Genomic DNA, 27,594 nt, shown 5'->3' on the forward strand with positions numbered 1-27,594 from the left:
CAATATGAACCAATAAAGATAAAATGCAAACGTTAAGGTCCAGGGCACTCAAGGACCCCAGGTAGACCCCAGAGCGTGATGGATTCAGGGGTGGAAAGTCTGAGACACTGAAGACTCAAGAGGTGTGAGTCTGGGGTGTGGACCGCCAGAGTTCAGGGGACCGAGACCTGGCAAGCTCAAATCTGGTCCACAGAAAGCTTAGGAGCCCCGCAGTGCAACACAGCCCTCAGGGATCCCCGTAGCTGGGTGCCAGCCCTGTGGGGGAAGCCAGATCCGCGAATTTTATATTGAATTTCTGATCCCTGAAATTCACCTAACTCCTCAGGGTATCAGCCTTTGGACAGCTCCCTCCCTGTGCTCCCTCGCAACGGCCACTTGAGGGCGCCTCTACACCACGGCCAGTTCAATGACCCAGATCCCAAGCCCCGCCGGGTGGGGTGGGCTTCAGCTGGAAACGCCAAAAACAGACTCTAAGATCCGAAATCCCAAACTTCGCAAAATATCCCCCAATCAGCTTCCAGACGTGTCCTCCTCCCTCACTGCACCCTACAACAGTCTCCCAATTGTGTCCCCTTATTGTCCAAAATCCAATTCCGTTGCAGATCGGCAGCCGGACCTGTGGGGATGGGGCTCCAGGCGGAAGCACTACCCCCCCTGTCCGGCGACCAAAAACGTCCCCCGCTTCACAAGAAAACACCGTCTGTCTCCCCAAATCAATCTGCAAAGGAGTCTTGTCCCAACAATCCCTCACCAGCCAGCCCAGTATCCGCGAATTTCTCAGCACCGCAAAGCCTCTAGTAAAAGGAAAAAAAAAACAAAAACCCTGGCCGCCGCGGCTCCGGAGCTTCAGGAGCACCCGCTACCGCGGCTCCGCCCACCCAAGGAGGGAACTTCCCGAGCCCAGCTGGGACCTCCATTTATATATTATAGATGTATCCTCTCTGTTACCTTCCCACCGAATTGACGTCCAGACACCTTCCAACCAGCAAAAATCCCCGAAACAGCGCGGTCCCAAAGAGCCTTCAACGCTGCCCAGCCGCCCCCTGCAGAGACACTACCAGGCAAGCTCACGCAGCCACCATCTTGCCGAAAAGCCTCCCCAAGCTGGTTATTAGTAGTATTTATAACAACACTGTTTTTGATTTTTATCCTGGTCTTTATCAACCACCTGAATAGTTCAACTAGACTAAGCCATTCTCTCCTTTTTGTTCTATTTTTCTTATTATTGTACTTATTTTTCTGTTGGCTAGCTTCCTCTTTCGAATGACTTAAACCATTTTCTCATCATTAAATATGTGACAGCCCTGTAAACAGGTGAGCCCTTTCCTATACTGTCTCCTACCCTCTTCCTATGAGGTTGAAATAATAGTGTCAAGCAAAAGGCACTGCCTATATCACAGTGTATATAATTGGATCAGAGGCATACAATGTTGGGTGGCTGTTTGCTTTTCACCATAAAATCAACCTACATTTGCTTGCACCTGCAACATTGCAAAGGTTTAAGATGGTCATTCATTTTTTTAAAAAAAAGAATGTAAGAAAGTCAAGCAGTAATGTTTTCAAGCATAATCTTGCTCTAGTTGTGCCTTCAACCATTCCAAATAGAATACTTGTATGACATTTAAGGACTAGGGAATTGTTTGGATGCTGAACTCTGATGGAACTCAACCTGAAGCATCCAATCTATTCAGTTATGTCAATTATGTAATTATTAATCTGTTGGTCATTTATGCAAATAATCTAAGATAGCAAAGATTCCCCAAGAAGTTGCTAGTGTTTTCAAGCAAAATGAGGTGCTAGAATGTTCAGTTCAAAGGGACTAAAAAATCTCTTTGAATTATCCCTAAATTTCTGTGGTCACCTCTCCACTGCTGTTGTGTGCCTGGATGGTGTGACTAATGACAATGGCTGCAGTTGAAAAGAATTATAACTGAACGCTGTATTCTCCAAATTCTCAATAGAATCCTTGCTGCACAGTAAGACAATTTTTTGATTATCTTTGTTTTATCTAGTATGGCTGACTATTTTTTTTCTTGTCCATTTTGAGCAATTTTACATATACTACAAAGCAATTAGGTAGCAACCAGTAGCACTTCTAGCTATTTTCCTCTCAATTTGCCTTTCTTCGTAAATTTATTTTGCCAGTTCCTCAGAGATCAAACTTTTTCATTTATAAATAAATGAACAAATCAGTATATCTGACAAGATTTGTCCCCAGTATTCTACCACAGAGGTCCACATTGAGTGTAGGTCAGTAACTACCCTGTCATCAAAGTCTCCTCAGATATTTCTTTCCTTTTCTTTGCCTAACTACAAAGTGTATTGACCATATTCAGTTGTAGATCTGAAAGTCAATTCCATTCATGACTATAAAGATTAATTAGTAGCAGTGCATTTACTTGCAAGACGCAATAGGCTTCCCACAGCATAGCGTTTATTAGGTTTAAGGAAGGACAAAGGAAGCTGACACAACACGTACAGTGGCAGCAGAGAAGATGCCTCCTGACTCACAGGAATGTCTTCCAAATGTCCAAGAAACTTCACATTATAAGATAATGACAGAGTAGACTTTAGAATTAATAATATGGAGACCCTTGGTGACACTGACAAAAGTTCTTGGCATCTTGGGGTGAAAGTCTGATGAGAAAGGGCTAAAGGGAAGGAGGAGATGGATTGTATACAGACAATAGATAACACTCTCAATGAGTATGGCTGCAATGGGGACCAGAGAAATGGGCAGAAACTTGAGGCAAAGATCAAACAAATTTAAAAAATATTTTTGAGATGGTAGAAATAATCATGATGGGAACAAACCAGTAGAGAAGGAAAAATTTTAAATGTACAGGAGGTAGAGTTAAGTATTGCTAAAGTGATATGCTTGTATTGGCAAGAAGGGGATGGAAAACTGATGGACTATTTGGAATATTTCCAAGCTGCTAAAATATTTTCAGGTTGATCTTGTGTTGTGTATCATTAAGATATTTATAGTTATTTCAGCCACAGAATTAAATATATGCTGGTAAATCATTCCTGTGTTTTAGTTCCTTTTAATATTTCATATTATAAATTCTTGCTGAAGTGCTCTAGTGTTAATTTAACTCAGGGAAATAGGGAGACTTATTAATGGCTTTCCTGTTTCATTGTTATCATGAAGAAACCTTTTCCAAATGTTAATTTCTCAGACAAAACGGATAAAATCAAAACCAGTATAAAGAATCCATGGATAGTTTCTAGACTGTTATCCAGGGAAAATTCAGTTTCAGCTCACACAACAATAGCAATCTAATAAATAACTTCTGGCTGAACTCTTAACAGAATAATCACCCAAATCCCAGGTTTGTTTATTATGCACAAGACTGAAGCAATCAGAGAAATAAGGAGGGGGGTTTACAAATGGGAGGGATGCTGTTCCATGTCCTGGTTTGTTGTCCCCACTGCACTGATGCAGGTGATAACCTTTTATCATGCCCACTTATTCTTCCTCTTGTTAATGCAAATAATATGTTTTAGAAGTCAAGGGATAATCAGAGAGATGTAGCCTCCATCAAGAGGATGACAGTAGAAAGAGTACTGCTGAAAATATCCTCCTATAGCACAAGAAAACCACCACTCAGGAAGAGCATGGAATCCATACTTCTTTTCCATTACCCTCCATAGGTAGTTTTTTACCTCTAATCAGATTTCCCTACATCCAGGGATGTCTAAATATAGCCAGATTTCTTATGCTGAGTCTCCAGATTTGGACTCTTTCTTTTTGTGCCCTAATATAATTTAATAAATAAATGACTAATAATTATATTGATGTTTGATTGCAGGAGAAGTAATCTGGCCACAGTTACCAGTGAGAAATATTTAAGGGAAGCCTTTCACTCCAGTATTATTATTTTTTATTTTCCCATTACCAGGCACAGATTTGATTGCAGATTATTGCAATAGGGTGAGTATGTTTGATCCAATTTTAAACTCTAAATTATTCAATATTGTTACATGTTGAACTTATCAGTGATTTAAGAATAATAATTTTCAACATATTTTCTCTCATAATTAACAAAATCTCTAATCTATCCTATTACTTAATTACCAATTTTTCCAATACTGTCTTTTTTAAACAAAAGTAAATGACTGAGAATTTGAAATTTATTTGAAAGTCAAAGTGTAATTCTGCCAAAATCACATGCTCTGTAACTTGTATTATTGTGGTTTTGCTGTTTCTTTTCTATTTGTTCATTTTATGGATGGTACCATGAGGTTCAGGCAAGCTAATTAATTTCAGGTCACATAAGGTTATGTAACTTGCTGTCACTTCAGTGTTTCTACACAGCTACTGAGAAAGGGCAGATTGACAAAAAAAGCCATGGTACATGAGGTCTTTAAATAATCCCTCTGTTATTTTTCAAATAGCTGCCAAATACCTCTTCAGAGAAGTAGCAAATGCCAATGAAGCTTGAGGTATTTGGTAAGAGCACAAATAACTATTGTTCAATGGCAAGGAGAAAAGAGATTATGTGTTCTCTGGTGTAGAGAGAGGGCCGCTGATTGTATCAATTATTTGGAAGCAATGTCTTTGAACCGGAGTCCTCTGGAAGATAGTTGTAGCATTTGTTTTGGCTAAATTAGGTTATTAGTGTGAAAATCAAATTTAACAGTATGTAAGATTGTTAATTTGTTGTTGAATATCACTCTATTTCTACAATATATGGAAAAAGCTTGTATCAACAGTTCTTACTGGTGATCATGGTCGATTTATTGTGGTGATGTTTGAATATTTAATGGAAATGAGAATGTGAGACTAGAATAGACAGTTGATTTATTTGCTTGTTTGTTTATAAGGCATTTTATATAGACTTACATCTTTGGAGAAACCATTGTTCTTGAGGTAGTGTGGAGGAAGTTGTTGTATGGTGAATCATGGGAACACAGGCTTAGGCACAAGAGAAACTTTCAGCAATTGGCAGCTTACTTATTTACACAGCACAAAGGGTCCAAAAGAAGAGGGGGAAAGATCCCATCATGGTCATCTCCCAGGGAAGAATGCTCTCAGGTCAGAGTGAATAGATGGCAGAGCCACACTTCCCACCTCTGTGGAAGAGGAAAGACAAATCTGGGTTGCCCAAAGGCAGGGTATTTACATTTCTGATAGGGGAGGGGACTCTTCCAGTGAGAGTTCCCACTCTGATAAGCAGCTGAGGCTGTTCGTTCATAGTTTCAAGGTGTTCATTAGATCTAATATCTCTACTGGGCTGTGGAATGGAAACATAGTGAAACATCTGCACACAACAGAAAAGGAGGGGTGCAGGAAAGGGCTAGAAGATGGCCTCTAGAGGTGTCCATGACTTCCCCAGCATATAGACGCTCAGAACATATTTACTACCAGAATAAAGGAATTAAGTAAGGGTTTCAATAAATTCTATTCTTATTGTCAGAGTATTTTATGTAGAAGAGAGTAAAATACTGGTGCAAGGTTTTTCTAGTGTTACACAGTCAGAATACTACTCTAATTTCTTCAAATGCTTCCTCTACCAAACAATGATGAAATTTTATTTTCCATAATTAGTACAAGACTTAAACATAATTATCTCTTAGTAAATTTTTCTTTAAAAATTACTTTAGTAATTATGGTCATTTGGCCTGTGGAAGTTAAAAACAACCACTTCTCTATTGCTTAGGGGTCCCATCATTTCCACTGTTATAAATGAGTCAAGTCCTATGATCACCTATTGAGCCATCTGCCCTGACCTGCAGAGGGACGCTACCACTTCATTTCTTGCTGGCATCAGTGTCCCTCTTGCCAGTATGTCCCTGATGTCCTTGGTGAATGGCTGTGTCCTCTGTGTCTTCCTCTGGAACATAATCTTCTATGGGTGGTCTGGTCTCACATAGTACATTTATTCTAGTAAGCTAACTTTTCTAAGTCATTAGAAAACGCATTTCCACTTTTTTGTGTGGACAATCATTTTCTCCTGGCTTTTCCTCTTTTCTCAGTGTGAACAATTGTTTTCTCCTGGCTTTTTGTAGCCACTATAGCCACTTCCTATGTTACTAGGAAGTGCCCCCAAGTCTATGATTTAAGTTCTGACCCCTTTGAACAATCTCTGTCAAAATCCAGTCCCAGGTAACAGTCTTGTAAATTTGAAAGTTATTTCAAATTAAAAGTTAAAAAAAAAATCCAATTCCAGGAACACTCTCCTGGTTCACACCAGTACATGCTTGATAATTCTTGTAGCTTCTTTGAGGTATACATGCCCAGATACCAAGGTTCTTGGTTAGTTTCAAACCATGCTCATCCTTGTGTAATAATCCCTATTTTCAATTTATTTGTATTTTGTTCCCTCCCACCCTATTTCTGACCTGACCTTATTGTAGTAGCATCACAAAATACAACAGGAAGATGGTAGAAATAATGCTGGCTCTCTCTATAAAACTAAGTGTTAAGGAAGACTGACAGGTTCTTTCAGGTTTTGAAAAAGAAACACAATGCATATATTAACTTAAGGAGATGAACTTACTTAAAATAAATATATTCACTGTTATCTTAAAAGAAAAGCTTCAACAAATGAAATTAGAGAAAGCTGATAAAATTTTCTGAAATGGTTGTCAACCATATTTATTTATTGAAGAAGAAAATCCTTATCTTTTTGGATATAAGGTAGAAATGAAGTGCCATATTTCAGAAGAAACAAAAGTGTTTAGAGGTGAAGTAGTTATGAACTAGAGAAGTCTGATAAATGGTGTGATGGTTTAGAGTTCTTTTATGAATACCCAAAAGAAAAAGATTATGTTTTCTAACTAATCCATTCCTGTGAGTGTGAGATGCTTTTATTTGGACTATGTCAGTGAGGCGTGAGCCAGCTGGGCTCTGAGAGATTGTGAGCCCGTGGGGAAGGAAGAGGTCTCAGCAGAGATGATCAACCATCTTTCCCAGCCGCAGGACCCCAGAAGCAACAGTAGCTGACTTTGGTGAGAAAGCGTCTCTGATGGAGCTTCAGATTGGATTTATCACAGCCCAGTAACTGTAGACTTTTCCTGAAATAAAATTTCCATTATAAAAGCCAGCCCATTTCTGGTACTTTGTATTGGCAGCCCTGTGGCAAACTAAGACAATGGAAATTTTCTGTTGATAGTATATTATATATATAATCTCCAAGATGTAGTAGTAAAGCTTTTTTATGCCTGGGAAAGTGATGTTGCCAGGAAATTATTAAAGGTATACAATACAGTAAGCACGTTTAAAGACAGCTTTCAGCATTGACCTCTAAATTTTCTTTTTAGTACTGCTTTGAATCTGAGTTGCAAAATACCCATTACAATTAAATGGAATATTGTCAGAGACCTACACAGACTTTGGAGAATTAAAAGGGAACTCTGTGCTTATTAAAACACTAATGATTTGCTTTCTCATTTGGAATCAGCGTATCGTAAAATGTGTTTCAGTGTCTGATTTCCATCTTCAAAATACTAAATCACATCTGGTTTCCATTTTGTGTTTTGCTAAAAGGCAACTTTAAACTTGTGCCCCAGTCAATGACAGTGTTGATGCTTTCTGTGCTGTCTGACAGGTGCTCTCATTAGCATTACCCCTAACCCTATATAATAAATGCAAAGATCATTGCCAAAAAGACAAAACAATGATTGGAAAAATGAGAAACAACACAGGGTTTATGAACTGCATACGTACATACATACATAGACCATTTTGTCAGTCAGTCCTGAGTGATTGCACCAATTACCTAACGCAAATGATATACATTCATGCTCCCTTTATATTTTAGCCACCCTGTCAAAATTGTTATTGTTCATCTCTGAGAAGCTTGCTCTTTGTGTCTATGTGTGCTACTTGTTTTATGTCAGCCTAAGCATATTACATTAAATGATTGTTGTTTCTATAAAAATATTTGAAAATATTAAGTTGTTTTTTAAATGAATATGATTTATTATAATTACCATATTTCATGATAGGGATTTTTATTATTACTTAATTATAACTCCATGAAATAACTCTCCAAAGATTTTTCTAAGCTTTTTCCATGGGAGGGGTAGGTGGGGGTTAGGACAGACTTATTTGGTTAATAAAATAATAGGTTTACAATAGCTAACATCCATTGGTATCACGTCACAATTTTTTTCTTCCAAAGAGAGTATTCAATATTTTCTATGTCCCACTTTTAATTAAGCATTATATGGTTTGGAATTTAGGAGCAGTTTGGTAAGTTTAAAATATTTTAATTAATTTCTTCTCAAAAAAGCTGAGTGTGACACTTATTCTTTCAGCTATTCTCTGCACATTTTCCAGAATGTATCAAATATGGAATAAGATTGAAAATCATAACTTTTATCCACTAAAATATATCACTAAGTTAAAAAGAGCCAGTAGATCAAAGATTGCTTACTCTATTACATAAATATGTGTGAGAAATATATTTAGCATGAGTCAATAATGTCAAGAGTATCAATGTATAATCTCTGTCTGTATGAGTACCAAAATTTTGTATATTTAAACATTTTTAGTACTCTTAATACATATTAAAGTGCAATAAGTCAATGAGGTTCTGTGATAGTATTAATTTCAATATTTCAAATACTGTTTATTGATAATTCTAAAATAGAAACTTGTATTCTAACTGTACAAATATATTATTCATCAGATGAGTTTGTAATTTATATCTCAAACCAGGAAATTTTGAAAATGAAAGGGTCACCATTAATTATGATATTTGAGCAGGACTCATGAATTAGGATTCTCCCAAGCAAACCTAAATCTATAATCACTTAAATTATCAAACAATAAGCGACAGTTTAACAGTATGTTCATTTCTAAATTCTGCAGGCACAATTAGCCATCTCTTCATTTTCTGAGTTCCTATTCTGGCATCTAATTTAGGCAATTGAGAATGGAGTGAGGAACACAGATTTGGTAGCCAGAAAGCAACAGTTCTGATCTCAGTTCTGCAACTTACTAGCTATATTTGCCTTAGGCAACTTAAGGTCTCAATACTTTTTTTTTCCTTATCTCTAAACTGAGACTGATGATACAGTGAATATTTCATATATTTTTGAAGATCAAGTTATTAGATATAAAATATTTAAAACAGTGCCTAGCACATAGCAAATGATTAATAACTATTAGTTACTATTATTTTCTGAAATATCCTTTTAATAGCTTTTTCGATATAGAAAGCAGGAAAGGGGGAAAAACCATCCTTAAATCACTTTTTCTTATTACTTTACCTTTTTTGTTCTTAGTCAAAAACATGAATAGCAGCCTGAATAGGTATGATAAAGAATGAAATTTGGTTGACTAGAAGTGAGGAAGCATCTTCATTTTGCTTAAGTCCACATCCTACAGATTTTCATTTTCCTCAGTCCCAACCTCCTCTTTCCCCAAGTCCTTGGCTTTCAGATTGTGAAGCTGTGTGAATCATTAGCTTGCATATCTTGAATTTATCCTATCTCAGAGCAGGGAGATTACCAAATGGCCTGCTGGTACCACTGACAGTGGCCATTTGCCTTTGAACACGCTGTTACCACTTACAGTTTTGAAACTAGGTCATTCAGGATAGATCAGGCCCAGGCACGTAGCCTCAAACATGCAACAAGTTGAATCTGAAATAAGTGACAGAGTTTGTGCCCACTGAGAAGAGAAGAGGTGGTTCCTCCATCCAGCTCTGTTCTGTTTTTGGGCATTTTACCCAGCTGTGTGGCCTCCAAGTCTTGCTCTCTGGTCTACTTAGAAACTCTGTAAACTGCAGCACCCTTTCAATATAACTATTTGCAATGAAAAGCCTTAATTAATGCCCTAGATTTTTTATTCCTTTTTTCCCCTTAGTCTGTTGAGGAAGAAAGAAAAAAAGGAACAAGTGCAAAATATATTTTCAAACCAATTCATTCATTTCCATGGGTGGAGATTACCTGAATATTTATCAGAAAAAAGATTTTCCTTTTTCATCAAAGAAAAAAGTACACCATTCCTCTATACATTCATCATTCCACAACTGCAATCACTCCTATTCCTCAGAAAATGCATATAAGCTCTAAGTATGGGTTCTAACAAAGTATACCTTCCTTGTATACTTTGCTGCTGCTGCTGCTGCTGCTACTGCTGCTGCTGCTGCTGCTGTTGTTGTTTAGAGGTACTAGGACCAAGGATTAAATCTGGGACCTCATATGTGGGAAGATGGCACTCAAGCACTCAACTACACTGGCTCTCCCGGAGTTGGTTTTTCTGTTTGTTTTATTTTTAGGAGGTACTGGAGATCAGACCTGGGACATTGTACATGGGAAGCAGGCACTCAAACACAAGCTACATCTGGTCCCCTATTCTTTAGGTTTAATGTATTTGTGTTCAGAAAATCAATTAAGTGGATAAATATTTTTCAGAAAATCTCTATCATATATTACTGTTTTTTTATTTTGTTTGGTTGATATCTGATTTTTTGACTTTAGTTTGATTTACCTCTGAATAGCCCAGTCATCTAAAAACAAAGAAAAGCCACTACTAATTTACAAAAATGTTGCCATTAATTGAGCCATGTTTACTGCCTTAAGATTTGTGGTAATGAACTATATGGAACTGAAAAATAAAAATAATTTAGGGAGTTGTATTTTTATCCAAGAAAGTGTGGGGAGCCACCCGCTGTAAAACCTATTTACAGCCTTCAACAACATGGCGGATTTCACAACCCTGCCCCGCCATTTCCTCCTTCTTCTTCCTCTTTGTTTCTTTGTTCTCCCCTTCCCGCCACAAACTCTGGTGACCACAGTAATACGCATGCACAAGGCACGAAACTCTGCAGACCCGACGCGAACTTTCAGCCAATTCCCTTCCTGGACGTCTGCCACACACAAGACCAACCTATCACCTGTGGACACGTTCCCTTCCCTAGGTATAAATTGTACTGTCCTACCCCCAATAAACGAGGCTTGATCAAAATCCTGGCTTGCCTCCATTCTTCTCGTCCCCTACCCCCGCTCCTTCCCACAGGTCCTAGAACTCGCCCCCGCCTGTTCGGAGCAGAAAGAATATGTCTGTTCTCTTTAATTCCTCTACACTTTCACAAAACGCTTTCCAGTTTTAGAGTTGCAGTTATGAGACTTTGTTTTATTCTCACATTCCTTTTGACTGTGCTGCACATGTAGCCATTTCTATAAATTTAATATCGTCTATATTAAACTAGGAATCTATTGTTTACTGGCTCCCTCAAATAAGGCTAAACCCACACAGGCATAGGTAATTCATTGTACAATATCCTTTCAACTAATTTGCTGTGATTTCTGGCACAAGTTCATTTCACATTCAGCGCTACTCCATTCATCCTTTACCTCTGGTAAATAGATTCTGGAAGGATTTGGGGCATTAAATGGTTTATGACCTAAGCATAAGTTAAATTTGAACTGGATCTTCTGATTTCCTGGATTCTGATTCTTTTTAATAGCCCAAGGAAATTCAACTTTCAGAAACTAATTATAATCATTGTTTCAAATTGACATTTTCTATCCTTTCATTCATTAAATATTTGCTAAGTTCCTATAATTGATTGTCTCCACAAATCCAGAGAAACTTGTTATAGTAAATGCTTTGTCTTCTTGATAAGTTATAAATTTATACACCTCAATATTTTTCTAATTTGCTTTCATTGACTTTTTATCTTTCCTTCAGTTCATGACCATTGATGGGACAAATCACTGTAGTTCACATTTCAAACTGTCATATATCCCAACTTCCCTATCAAAGCTTGTTAGCCCTCTACTTACAAAGAATTGAATTAGACAAGACCTCCACCCCAAATCCAGATGTCATTATGGTAGTTTCAGCATTTTAGAGTTGGAAAAGTTTGTATAATAGAAACCAAGTTAATTACCTCATATAAGAATAAAGGCAACAACACAGAGAAGAATTAGGAAAAATAAAGACTTGACCATGAGTGAAACAAGAATTATTGTAAGCATTGTAGACCAGAAACAGGCTTATTGGCCTTTGGTCTAATATTTCCTCTGTCAAAATTGCTACTTTTGGTATTATGGCTAATCTTCCTGCTTCTGCTACTTTTGCTATTGCTGCTGCCACCACAATATAATTTGTAACTATAGGTTAAATGTAAAAATATATTTGATTTTTTGGTTTCTGTTAATTGCCACCTTATAATTTTTATCTGAAAAAAGTAGTAAGGTATTAAATGGAGGCAAAAAGGCAAAGGAAATTAGGAGCCAGATGTCAGGAAAATAATTCCTCACATTTGGAAAGAATTCTATCAATAGGCTTATGAAATGCTAAAATATGTAGTGCATCATTGCAGAGGTCAAGAAGGAAGACAATTGTCAATTTTTTATGGTATAATTTGATTTTCCTAAACAAGCAGGACAAGTACTAAACAACTTTTTAAATTCCAATATGAATTGATATGTAACTATTTGACATTTCAAATGTTTTACTTTTGTTTTCTAAATAATTTTTCCTGTTCTAAATATTTCCTCCTGTACTTTGGGGGATGTGATTGTTTCCTTTTCAGTTACTGATATGATGGGCATTTTCAAAATGAAAGAGAAGAAATCAAATATTAGTATTAGGCAAGATATTGTTTTTCAGTGAAAAACAAAAAAGATTCTTAGAAGTCAATGAACTTGAATTTTGTAACTGACTCCATGAAGATTTTGATATGAAGTCCTAAACAACTTTGTGTCTCAATGTAATAATCTGTAAATTGTGAGAAGTATAGCAGCTCTGACCAACTCACAGGGCAGACTTAAGGGTAAACTGAAGTGATTACTACCACAACCACAACTACAACAGGTATTTATTAACCAATTAGTGTTCAGAAAGAGCATTAAATGCCTACTTAAAAGGAAAAGTAGGACATCTAAGTGCCCCCAAAAAGATAAATCAAAAAAAGCAAGTCAGAACCTAAGGAAATACAGGACAATGAATTGATATGGAAGAGGAAAGTAAAAATGGATTTAAGCCTTGGTTTTGCTATTGAATACCTGGGTAATTTTTGAAAACTTACTTTGTATACGTGAGTTTTAGTCGAATCATAAAATAAGAGTATTCATTGTGGTACAGGTTTGTGCCATGCTCCTATAAGATCTAAGATATTATAATTCAATGCTAAGTGCTAATTAAAAGAAGTCTTGAAAGGCTTTAGGAAAGTTATACATTTGTCAGCTTGTTGCTGTGTGGACCTAGTTAAGACACTAATGGGATGAATTTCTTTTTTAAGATTCATATTCCAAGAAAAATATATACATATTTATATACACTTATTTGATCATGTGCTTTTATTGAAAAAGGGAGTAAAGAGTTTATTAAGAAACAAGAAAACAAGAAAAGTGAACGGTCTGAGGCATGTACCCTGGGCGCACTGCAGGGTGAGTTGTGTACCTGGGGCCGCAGGTCAGGGCTTTTTGAAGTCTTTTTTCTGTCTGATTGGTTGTCCCACCTGTCATGTCTCAGGGGGGCCATGGTGACACCTTTTGAGGATATTGGGGGCTTTCCCTTGACCCCTGCAAAGGATTCTCATTCCAAATGAGATTCTCCTTAATGCTTTTTTATAATTTTTTATGCCATTCTTTCAAAAGAGAGTATATTTACCTTAGTTTAAAACTGATGAATCATTGTTACAAAAACAGCAACTAGTAAACAAGTTCTAATGGTTGAAAGTGGCTTTGTAAGGCCTTGAGATATAGTTGAATACAGAATAGAGAATATGCTTCACAAAGTGAGAAAGTCTAAAAGTTTTGCAAGCTTCTTTTGAGTGCCTGCTACAAAATGAAGACACTTTCGGGTTAAAAAATTCTTTTAACATTTTAAATAGTTTTACTGATCTTTAGATACTTAAGAACATTTTAAATGATGTTCAGAGTAGCAAACGATTTAATATATATTCAAATGAACATTATAATAGGAGAGAAAATAGAAAAGAGCATATTTAATAGTTCGAGAAATGTTGGTGCATTGGTAGAATAACAATTGTTCAATTATCAAGGGACTGGAGGAACTAGATGAGTTCTTATTACACTCTTTTGCTTAAGGAAACGTCCTACAGTGCCCACAATATTTGTCTAGGAAACCTGGGTCAGAGTGAAAGGAACCTGAGTTACCTACCCTGAATGGATGATTCTTAACCAACATTCTAGAGAATAATATAATGTCTCTAATTTTCTCAATATGTTTAGATTTATCACATATATAGGACCAGGTGTCCTTTATCTATCTTTTCTCCCTACCAAAGTGGGACAGATATTAAAATTGCCAGGATGCAATATATTGAAAGGACCATGTTCTATCTCTTTTTTTCCTATCCCATCTTTTCCTACACCTTGGAATAAAAGAATATATAATAAGCCATTACAATACTTACTATAGATATAGAACAGACTCTGTAAATGTAAAAATTTTAAAAAGTGGAGCCTGGAAAATTAAATGACTTGGCTATTGTTACATAACTCACTGCTGTTACAATTCTTCCAACATATCCATTTTCTGCTATCAGAAACATCTCTTCATGTATTCATAGGTACTATTAATATGTAACACTACATTTTGGAATTATCAGATAGGAAATTTAAAATAATTATAATTAATGTGTTAAGGGTTTTAATAAATAATAGACAGTATAGAGAACAGATAATAATTTAAGGAAAGAGAGGGAAACTTTAATAAATCATCAAAAGTAAATGTTAGAAATCAAGTATAGTGTAAAATAAAAATGAATAATGACTTTGGTGATCTCATCAATAGACTGGGCATGGCCAAAGAGAAAATCAGCGAACCTGATATGTCACTCGAACCTTTCCTAACTGAAATGCATGGAAAAATAAAATAAGAAAACCAGAACAGAATGCCCAAAAAATGTGGGACAATGTCAAAATGTATAACTTGCAGGTAATTGAGGTACAAGGAGGGAAACACAATAGAGAATGGAGCAGAAGAAACATGAAGTAATACTGGCCTAGGATTTTCCAAAATTAATGACAGACACTAAACCACAAATCCAGGAAGCTCAGACATCACTAAGCAGAAAAAAAGATGTCAACAAAATATGTCATTGCATATATATTCAAACTGAGAAAACAAAAAGAGAAAGAAAAATCTTGAAAGAAGCTATGGGGTTGAGAGGTTAGGGATAAGCACCACATCTTAGAGAAACAAAATGGAAATTTAGAGTAGATTTTCATCAGAATCTATCCAAAAGGAAGAGAGTGTAGTAAAATATTTATTATTGATATTAAGAAAATAAAACAATATACCAACCTACCCTCAAATGTCAAGCAAATTATCACTGCAAAAGAAAATTAAATAGAATTTCTCAAACAAAAACTAAGTCATTCAGTTTCAGTTCACCTGATCTTAAGAAATGTTAAAAGAACTTATTCAGCAAAATAGAAAATGATAAGTGTCAGAAACTTGGATCTATAGAAAGAGGGAAAGAACATTGGAGAATAAATAAAGTAAAATAAAATCAACTATTCCTATTTTGAATTGATCTAACAGACAAATGTATATTTGAAGAAATATAATTAAAAATGTATTGTGTATCAAACTTAAAACATGACAGAACTGACACCATATATTAGGAAAAAGATGGACTATTCAATAAATGGTTTCAGTTATCCTTTGGAAAAGCAAAATTAATTCCCTACACACACAAAAATGACTATGTGGATTTCAACACCTAAGTATGAAAATAAAATCTAAAAACTTATATAGGAAAAGAGAAGAGACAATTTTGATGAATTGCCTAAGCTTTAGATTGGCAAACAAAAATCTGACAATTATTGATGGGGATGGGAAGCAATGTTTATTTGTCACTGGACAACGTGCACATTAGTACAAGGATTTTGAAGGAAAAAATTTGTCAATATGTGATAGATTTAAAGATGCAAATTTCTACTTAGGTATACACCCTAGAGAATCTCTTGTACAATGTACAAGGATGTACATTGCAGAAATAGGAGAAAACCTTAGAAATAACCTAAATGTCCATTAACAAGGAGGTAAGATATATTGTGGCGTATTCAAACAATGGAATTTCATTTGCCAGCATTGAAATGACTGAATAATTCTCCATGTATCTGTGGGATGAATTCAAATAAAATAGCAATAACTTTTTAAAAAGTAAGTTTCAGAGGTTAAATATGGTGTGGTATACTTGGCGAAGTTTAAAAAACATGAAAAAACATTGTTTATGGATATTTTCATAGGTGTTGAAACTACGAAAGCACACATGGAATAATAAACACCTAATTTAAGGATCCCAAATGGCTATTGCATAATTTACACGGTTTTCCCTAGAATTGTGCGCCAGGAAGAGCCATTCACAGCATGGAGAGGAGGAAGCTGGATGGGATTGGGGGTAAGTATCCAGGAGGTTTCAATTGTATCTATAAACAAGTTATAGCATGTAGATCACTGAAATGAAAAATAAAAATGTTATAAAGGATGGAAGGGAAAATTGGATTATACTATTATAAGGTGTGAGTACTATGTGTGAAGTGGTGTTGTGTTATGTGAAGAGGAATTAGATGATTCTTAAATGTCTTTTGCAAACTGTAGGAGAACCACTCATTTTTTTAAAGGGTATAATTGATATGCTAAAAAGATGAGAAAAACGGAGCCATATAAAATGCTTAATTAAAACCAGAGAAAGCAGAATAAAAGGGAAGAAATTAAAAAAAATAAGCACAACAAATATAAAACAATTATGAAAATAGTTAATAATCCAAATATATCAATAATCACTTTAAATGTTAATGATCTGATATAAGAAATTTTTAAAATCATCAGAGTGGATTATAAAAAACATTTGTAGGCACAGGGCTAGGCCCAGTGGTTAGGGCATCTGTCTACCACATGGAAGGTCCATGGTTCAAACCCTGGGCCTCCTTGACCCATGTGGAGCTGGCCCATGTGCAGTGCTGATGCACGCAAGGAGTGCCCTGCCACATGGGTGTCCCTTGTGTAGGGGAGCCCCACGCGCAAGGAGTGCACCCCATAAAGAGAGCCACCCAGCGCAAAAGAAAGTGCAGCCTGTCCAGGAATGGTGCCGCACACACGGAGTGCTGACACAACGAGATGACACAACAAAAAGAAACACAGATTCCCGTGCCGCTGATAACAACAGAAGCGGACAAAGAAGACACAGCAAATAGACACAGAGAACAGACAACTGGGGTGGGTGGGAAGGGGAGAGAAATAAATAAATAAATAAATAAATCTTAAAAAAAAACATTTGTAGATGAATGGAAATGGTGAAGGCATATCTTGTTGTTTGTATTGTATGGGTATGACTGGATGAAGAGGAGGGTGTGGGGTCATGTGTATTACAAGAAAGAAAGAAAGCTAAAAACTGTAGCATGGGACTGTATAAAAGAGTAAAACCCCATGTAAAACACAAATATGGGTGATATTGCCTGTATAAGGATGTTTTTACGAAATATAAATACAAATATACTAGAGCAAAGGAAAAGAACTGCAGCTATGTACTGCAGGGGAAGCATAGAGATATTGAAAGTTATTATTATTGGAATAATGAAAGTGCTCTAAGAATAAAACAAACAAAAAACAAAATAAGCAAACAAAAAAACAAGGTCAAACTATATATTGACTACAAGACACCTATGTAAAATATAAAGACTCAGGAGAAGAGTAAAATGGACAAAGATATACCACTAATGAAAAGAAAGCTGAGGTAACTATATTAATTTCAGTCAAAGCAATTTCAGAGTAAAGAAAACTCTCAGGGACAAAGAAGGGCACTAAATAATGGTAAATGGGCCTATTCTCAAAGAAGACCTAACACTTCTTAATACATATGCACCTAACAGAGCATGAAAATATATGAGACAAAAGCTGATAGAAAAGAAAGGAGAGGTAGACTTGTCTAATTAATTGTCAATAATTGATGGCTAAAGCAGGAAGAAAATCAGGCAGGATAGAGTTGTCCTAAACAGTACTATCAATCAACTTGATCTCATTGCCAATTAGGGAAAAATTCATCCAACCACAGAAGAATATACATTCTTTGCAACTTCACTTGAAGTATTTACTGAGTTAGATAATATTTTGGGTCATGAAACAAACATTAAAATGTTTAAAGCAATAGAAATTATTCAAAGTATTTTTCTTTTTTTTAAAATTTTTATTTCTTTTTAATTGTCTTTTTTTAAAGATACATAGATAACAAAAAATGTTACATTAAAAAATATAAGGGGTTCCCTTATCCCCCACACTCCTCCCCGCTACTCCTCCCACATCAACAACCTCTTTCATCATTGTGGCACAGTCATTGCCTTTGGTGAATACATTTTGGAGCACTGCAGCACCACATAGATTATAGTTTACTTTGTAGTTTACCCTCTCCCCCAGTTCATTCAGTGGGTTATGGCAGGGTATACAGTGTTCAGAATCAGTCCCTGCAATATCATTTAGGACAACTCCAAGTCCCAAAAATGCCCCCACATCAGATTTCTTCTTCCCTCTCCCTGCCCTCAGCTACTATCATGGCCACTTTCTCTACATCAGTGCCACAATTTCTTCCATTACTAGTCACAATATTTCTATAGTAGAATACCAGTAGAATCCACTCTAATCCGTATTTTATTCCTCCATCATATGGACCCTGGGATAGTGATGTCCCTTTCACCTCTAAATTGAGAGGGGGCTTAGATTCCACATGACTGACAGATGTGATTCTCCTGCTTGCAGTTGTAGGCACTCTCACTTCCCTGGTGTGGTGTTTGACCATTTTAACCTCCTTATTAGCTGACCTGGGTAAGTCCAAAGAACTAGAGAGTGGAGTTGCAACTCTGCTGAGGCTCAGGGCCCAGCTGGCACATGGCCAAAAATTGAATTAAACTAAAAATCAGTAATGGAAATATAAGTGGAACATACCAAAATATTTGAAAGTAAAACAACACATTTCTAAATAACAAACAGGTCACAAAAGAAGTCTTAAGAAATATTTAAAAATAGACTGAACCAAATATAAATGAAAATACAACTTACGAAAATTTGTAGGATGTAACAAAAGAAATGTTTTAGTGGGAATTTAAAGTATTGAATGCATATTTAAGAAAAAAAGTTATAATATCAAATCTAAGTTTCTGTCTTAGGAAACTTTGGAAAGAGAAGGAAATAAATCTAAAGCAAACAGAAGAATGTGAAAAAGAAAATAAGTGCAGAAGACTTTGAAAGTGAAAAACATGCCAACAACAGAGATTCAACAGAACCCAAATTTGTTTTTTCCCAAAGAACTATGTAATATTGATAAAAATTTAGCTATGTTAATTTATGAAAAAAGAGAAAAGATGAAAATTCCTGATATCAGAAAAGAAAGAGGGTTATCACAACTAATAGTATGGACACTAAAAAGACTAAAGAATATTATAAACAACTCTATGCCCAACTAATGTGATAACCTAGATGAAATGGACCAATTTCTTGGAGGACAAAAATGACCAAACCCACGCAATGTAAAAATAAATAAATAAAAACTTACAATAAGAATAGTCCTATGTCTGTTAAGGAAATGAAATCAATAACAAACTTCCGAAAAGAAAGCACCTGACTCAGTTAGTTTCACTGCTGAATTCTAGCAATTATTTAAGGAAGAAATGATAACACACTCTGTTCCAGAAATAGAAGCAGAGACAAGATTTTCTAGGTTATTCTCTGAGGTCATCATTACCCTAATGTCTAAACCAAATAAAGACGTTACAAGAAAACAAAACTACAGAACAATACCTTTCCTGTAAATAGAGGCTGAAATTTTCAACAAAATAATATATTAGCAAATAAAACCTAACAATGTATCAAAATAATTATACACCCTGACCAAATGGGATTTATTCCAAGTATGCAAGGCTCATTCAATATTCAAAAATCAATGCAATCCAAATACAACAGGCTACCTAAGAAAAATCATACGATCATATCAACTGATGTAGAAAAAGTATTTGAGAAAAATTCAACACCAATTCATGATAAAAACTTAGCAAATAATAAACTAATGATAACTGCCTCAACTTGACAAAATATCCCCAGAATCTTACATGTAATATTATACTTAATAATGAGAAATTGGACTCTCCCCCTAAGATAGGAAACAAGACAAGGATATTCCCTCTTACAAGTCATATTCACTATTATGTTGGTCAGAAAGGCCAGCAAAATATGACAAGAAAAGAAAATTATATACAGATTGGAGAAGAAGAAATAAAATCATATTTTTTATGAAAATTTTCTATATAGAAAATTCCAAAGAATCATCAAAAATCTTCTGTAACTGATAAGCAAGTAAAACAAGCTCATATAATATGTGGTTAATAAATACATGTCAATTGCTTCCCTATATACCAGCAAATAGCAATTGGAATTTGAAGCTTAAAAAATACCGTTTACAATACACACACTTATAAACATGCACAAAATGAAATGCTTAGGTATAAATATAATAAACTATGAGCAGGAACTATAAGTGAAAAACAACAAAATCTGATGGAAGGAAGAAAAGATGATTTAAATAAATGGAGGGCATGGTAGATTGGATTAAGCACCCCAACAAAAGACATATTCTTAATCTTAATCAAATAGTATGAACCCATTTATAAATAGGACCCTTTGAAGATGTTAAGTTGTGTTTAGGTGTGGACTCATTTTCTAAGTTTTGACTTAGGTGTGACCTAGCTGAATCAGGGTATGCCTTGATCCATTTTACTTGAGTCCTTTATAGACCAAAGGAATACAGATGCCACAGGAAGAGATCAAGAGCATCTTTAGTTGATGAAGGACTGCCACCATAAAACTCTCCGCACCAAAGGAGAAAGCACAGCCTTACTGACATCTTGGCTTTGGACTTGTTGCCTCTAAATCCATGAACCAATAACCTCTGGTTGTATAAGCCCAACAGTCTATGTTAGTCATTATAGCATCCTGACAAAAGAAGACAAGATTACACCATGTTTTTCTCACTTGATTTATGAATTCAATGCAATTACAATAAAAATAGCAGTGAGATGTTTTGTACATATTGACAAACTGACTGTAAAGTTTGTATGGAAAGGCAAAAGACCCAGAATAGCCAATAAAATACTGAAAAAGAACAAAGTTGGTTGGACAACACTCTCTGATTCAAGACTTACTTTAAACATACAATAATCAAGACAGCAAGGTATTGTGAAAGAATTATCATATGTATCATTGGAACAGAATTAGAATCATTAGAACGAGGAATAGAACCACACAATTATAGTCAATGGGTTGACAAAAAAGCAAAAGCAAAAAAAAAAAAAAAAGAATCTATACATAGACCTTACACATTTCATGAAAAACTATCTCAAAATTGATCATAGAACTAAATGTAAATGCAAAGGTACAAACATTATTGAATAAAATTCTGGTTAATTTAGGTGACCATGAATTTGGCAATGAGTTTTCACACATCATATCAAAAGCAAAGTCCATGAAAAAACGATAAGTTGTACTTTATTAAAATTAAAAACTCTTCCTTGCAAAGACACTGCTAAGGGAATGTCATGACAAGTCACAGACTTGGGGAATAGTTGCAAAATACATAACTGATAAGGATTTGTATCTAGAATATATGTGGAACTCTTAAAACTAAGCAATAAGAAAACAAACAACCCAATTAAAAGAATGTGCACAAGATCTGAACAGATGCCTCAAAATAAAAGGTATGAATATGGCAGATAAAATATGAAAGAATGCTCAACATCATTTCTTATTAAGGAATCGATAATTAAAGCAGTGAGAAATGACTCCACATCTATTATAACAGTTAAAAGCCAAAAACAAAAGGACAATAACAATTGCTGCTAAGGACACAGAGCAATAGGAACTCGTATTCATTTTTGGTGGGAATGCAAAATGATACCGTCACTTTGGAAGACAATTTGTCAGTTTCCTACAAAGGTGAACACAGTCTCTCCATGAAATCCAGCAAATTAGTTCTAAGGTATTTATCCAACTGATTTGAAAGCTTATGTACACAGCAAAATCTGCATGTGAATGTTTACAGAAGTTTTATTCATAATAACCAGAAAGTGGAGGCAACCAAATGTCCCAATTTGTTTAATGGATAAACAAATTGAGGTATATCCATACCATGGCATATTATTCATTGATAAACGTTTTTCTTTAGGAGGCAATGGAAACAGAACCTGGGATCTCCCATGCAGGAGGTGGGCACTCAACTGCTTGAGCCACATCCGCTCCCTGACTCATTGTTTTGTTTTTGTTCGTTGTCTTGCTCATTGTGGGTTTTCTGCTCATTGTCTGCTCATGTTTTGCACATTGACTGCTTGTTGTTTGTTTGTCTTCTTTATGAGGCACTGGGAACTGAAACCAGAATCTCCCAGGTAGGAGGAAAATGCTCAACTGCTTCAACCACATCCACTCCCATATATATATATATATATGCATATATATATATATATATATATATATATATATATATATGCAGTGTAAAAAGATACATTCTGCATGGTTTCAATTGCATGACTTTCTGGAAGAGGCAGAACTGTAGAGACAGTAAAAAGGTCAGTGGTTCCCAGGGGTTCAGAAGAAGAAGGCTAGTTGAAGCACAGGAAGGTTTTAGAGTGGCAAAACTATTTCATATAGTACCATAATGGTGGATATATGAGATGATGCATTTATCAAAACCCATAGAACTTTACAGCACAAATAGTTAACCTTAATATTTTTTAACAAGTCATTTAGGAGTTGTGGGAGTAGGGTTTCCAGAACAGAATCCAAACTGTAATAAGAGACTCTAATAGTATTAAAAATGTATGAAATAACCTCACTGAGCAAGTGGAGGGGGAACTACTGACTTAAGATACTTTGGAAATGAGTGGAGTCTATATAACTAAAGACAAAAAAGGACCTGCCCTTAAGCAGTGCACTCTAGTGACGAAGTTATTTCCCATGGGTGTATGGGGATAAGGGTTAATAATGCTGATACTGCTATATAAATAACCCAAAGCTACACCAAACGGTTGGTCTATGGCACAGATTCATTTCAGGTCCCCACAGAATATGGTTGACCTTGAATTTTTTTCTGCCCCTTTAATGTCAACTGCAAAATAATGACCGCATTCTAATGTTAAAAACCACGTAGAAAATGTATCTGACTATTTACTTTTTTAATATGGTGTCCCATGTTAAACTCTTACCTGGCTATATTATTTTAATTTCACATCATCTTGCATATTTCTACTTGCAATTGCATTTAATTGGGAGAACTATTTGTTGCAAGGCTGGCTGAGAAATGAAGACTTTTTCAAACTCTCCAGTAAAAAAAGGAGTGGAATGGAGTTTGAGAGAAAAAATCCTCCCACGTACCTAAAATAAACTCCTCAAAAAAAATAAAAATGACATCTAATTCCTCTCTTAAATTCCTTCCAATTACCCCCCATTATTTATTTTTTTATCTTATGGGCCATAAACCCAGAAATTACATAAAATAGATAGCTATTTTTCTTGGAGCTATGTAAAGGTTTTGTTTGCTCATGGTATATATTTTGATAAAATAGCTCAAAGTATATGAAATATTTTTAAAATATGATTATATAACAGGATGTATGCATGTTAACATGGTAAATTTCTTTTATTTTTATTTTTTTATTTTTAAAAAAGCTTTAGATTACGTAAATGTTACACGCAAAATATAAGAGATTTCCATATGCCCCACTCCCTCTGCCTCCTTCACTTTCTCACATTAACAAAGTCCCTCATTAGTGTGGTACATTTGTTACAATTGATGAACACATATTGAGGCATTGCTACTAACTGTGGACTATCATTTACACTACAGTTCATATTCTGCCCTGCACAATTTTCTAGGTTATGACAAAATATATGATGGCCTGTATTGCCATGGCAAATGTCATACAGAACACCACCAATGTCCCCAAAATGCCCCCATATAGCACCTATTCTTCCCTCTCCCATCCCTCAGAACCTTAAGAGTTCTCCATTGCTATAGTAGAATAATAGTAAGAATAATAGTAGAATAATAATAATTATACTAGAATAATATAAGTAGAATAGTAGAATAATAGTAGAATAATAATAAGTCTACTTTAGTCCATTGTTCATTCCCCAATCTTGAGGATTTTGGAATGGTAATGTTGACACTGTTTCTAATTGAGAGGGAGCTTAGATCCCATGGGCAGATGGATGGAAATATCTTGCTTGCAGTTACAGACACTCTGTTCTCTGGGATGGGCATTTGTCCATCATCATTTCATGGTATATTTCTTTTAAATAACACATATTTTGTATTCATTGTACATGTATCTATATGTATATATGAAATATACATATATGAAAATATACATATATGTATATAAAATAAGGTGATAAAAATTTATCATATGAATATACTCTAAATTATATAGGTATTGTTAGTTATTTAGTGGGTTTATTCAGTTTTGATATGAAATCCTGTGGAGATATATTTTTATATAATTCTTAGTCCATTTCCCAATATATTTTTATTGTCTTTATTAAAAGTGTCTATTTTCTCAAAGAATATGAATGCTTTGCAGCTCTTGATTCACATCTGCTTAAGAATAATGTTTTGAAATAAATATTTAATATTATGCAATAATTAGCTATTTTGGCCTCATACTTTGCCCAGATACTTCAGGGTTTTATTTATTTGTGTGTAAAGGTTTTTGCTATTACATTTATAAATCATCATTTGTTTGGCATATAATATTGCTTTCTCACCATTTCTATTTTATGTATTTCTTTGGAAATAATAAATTCATTTCCTATTCAATGTGTCATATTAGTCAGCCGAAGGGGTGCTTTCTCACCAAAGTCTGTTGCTACATGTTGAAGCAAGATGGCAAGCAATCTCTGCCTTGTCTCTCAGCCTTCTCAGCTGCTCAGCTGCTCTGTTCTCTTTGGCTGCAGACTATCAGGTAAATGGCTCATTCCTCTTCCCCAGGATTTAGCAGTTTGAGCCTTTTCCTTTTTGCCACATGGCAGGATGGAAATGACCAAGTCTCTCCCTTTCCTGTGTCTTTTTGAGTGAGTGTCCAATTTTCAGCCCACCAAAGTGGTGGGGACTCCACCCTGAGTCATATCCTTCTGACGTGGTCGAAACAAAAGCCCTAAATTGATTTAATCAAGTAAACTTAAAACCCTTAAATTTAATATAGTCTAAGGGTATCATATGCAGAGGAACAGACCAGTTCACAAACATAATCTTTCTCTTTTGGGATTCATAAATAATCTCAAACTGCACACGTGCTGATAACAGAACTAAGCTTGAAAGCTCTGAAGTTTCCCTCAAAGTTTAAAAAAAATTTTTTTCTTCTTTATTTTATTTTAAAATTTTCATTAAAAATATGAGGTCCCCATATACCCCCCACCCCCCTACCCACTCCTCCCACATCAACAACCTCTTCCATCATCGTGGCACATTCACTGCACCTGGTGAATACATTTTGGAGCATTGCTGCACCACATGGACAGTGGTCTACATTGTATTCTAGTCTCCCCCATTCCATCCAGTGGGCCATGGCAGGACACACAATGTCCAACATCTGTCCCTACAGCACCACCCAGGACAACTCCAAATCCTGAAAATATGCCCACATCATATCTCTTCTTCCCTCTCCCTACCATCAGCAGCTATGTTGGCCACCTTCTCCACATCAATATTACAATTTCTTCCCTTGCTAATTTATAACTGTGTATTTGAGAAATCAGCATCCATAATCCTCTAAGCATATTGAAGGTAAGGACTGAATCACATTAGTCATTTTACATTATATAAAATTGTAGAGTTACATAGTATGTGGGCACTTAATGGTTACTAAACACCATTGAACTAAATACAATAAATGTGGGAAAAGGTGCTTTAAAGTTTTTAAAATTAAATTAGTGATTTGGGAATGTGTAAAGAGCTCATGGAATATTTCTCAGTTCAAAGATTTAATGTTATTACCTGATATCTTGTTTTGGACAAGATACGTTTGGCCATAGAAAAGGTCCTTACCTGATATCTTGTTTCGGACAAGTTACGTTTGGCCATAGAAAAGGTCCTTCAGTTAGATTGGTTTTTGAAGTTTAACAGATAGGGTGGAACAGTTTTTTTTTCTTATTATTATTCAGATTCATCAATGTGTACCACACACAGTTCACTCCTAACCTGTGTAAGTAGCAATTATTACCAATGTAGTAAAGCAGCCAATAGTATATCAATAAATACATTGACTTAGACTCTTTTTGGTAGCTTACTTTTGCATACTAGAGAGAAGACTTATAAATTCATAGCATTTAATCAATTGCTACCATAATCAGTTTTCAATCTCTGCAAAGTTTTGCCTTTCCACAGGAATGCTTGGTTAAAGCATTTGGATGTATTATATAGAATTGTTTTTCTTTTCTTTTGATGAAAGATTTCTCTTTGTCATGATTATGAATCTTTATAATGCCAACTTATTTCTCCCTCTTTAGGTGATTTGTGGTTATATATATGATTTATTTATATTCTGTTCTAACAGTAGGAAGTGAAAGGAATTTTGGCAACAGAAGCAAATAAAATGGAAGCAATCATTCAGGGTGCAAAGAGTTTTTATGATCTCAGTTGGTTTGACATTCAAGATTTTTCATGGTTTTTCTTATAAGTATAATCAGTAGTCCCTGCTATGTCTCCATTAGAAATCTTATTCATAAGAAACAGTTTTGATATTTCCACCCTCCGGTATAATTTTTTTTATACTGTTCTTTCTCCTTCTGCTTCAACACTGCTACCAATGTTAGTTCTTTTTCACATGTTATATGTCATTTTTAGAATAGTTCCTGGAAGGGAAAAGGCAGATAATTAATGTTCATGTAAAAACACTGTCCTAGGTAATTTTATACTTTTCTTAATATTATTATATTTATAAATCTAACTACACGAATTTCTTCCACATGAGACAAATCAGTTAATTTGCATATATATATATATATTACACATGTAGTTGTTATTTCAGATTACATAATAGGTACTTTTAAGTCCCTGTACTAATGAAACATGTTATGAGAAAGTTCCATTTTATTTATAATCTTTTTGAAGAAAGATGAGGTAGTTATATATTTTAAAGCCCTTTAATAGCATCATACTTTAGTATTGGTGCTTCAAATATCAAAAACAGATACTGATATCTCCTTAAATATGTTCCTTTGCCTCACATCAGGAGAAAAATATGTCTCTCTAAGACATATTTCCCATATATGTTCACATTTCAAAAATGTTTTTATCTGAATCCTTTGCTTATTTGGTTATCCATTTTTATATTTACATAAATATTGATTATGAAAATGACTTACTCTCTGGTGTTCAAGAAATGTATGTCTCCCCAAATTTTATGTTACCTAATGTATTTTTATCTTTATTTTCCATGTTTACTAAGATAGGAAGAAAAGAATCTTAGAGAATTAGTTTGTTTTGGTCATTATATTTTTGCTCCACCAATTCAACTCTATTTTTCTCAACCCTTTTCTGTACCCAAGGAAGCCCATCTTTATGGACCGCATTAATGGGCTCCCATGGCTTTGATTTCTGGAAAGACTTAACAATC

This window comes from Dasypus novemcinctus, chromosome 5 (genome assembly GCF_030445035.2).
Source record: "Dasypus novemcinctus isolate mDasNov1 chromosome 5, mDasNov1.1.hap2, whole genome shotgun sequence".
Lineage (NCBI taxonomy): Eukaryota > Metazoa > Chordata > Mammalia > Cingulata > Dasypodidae > Dasypus > Dasypus novemcinctus.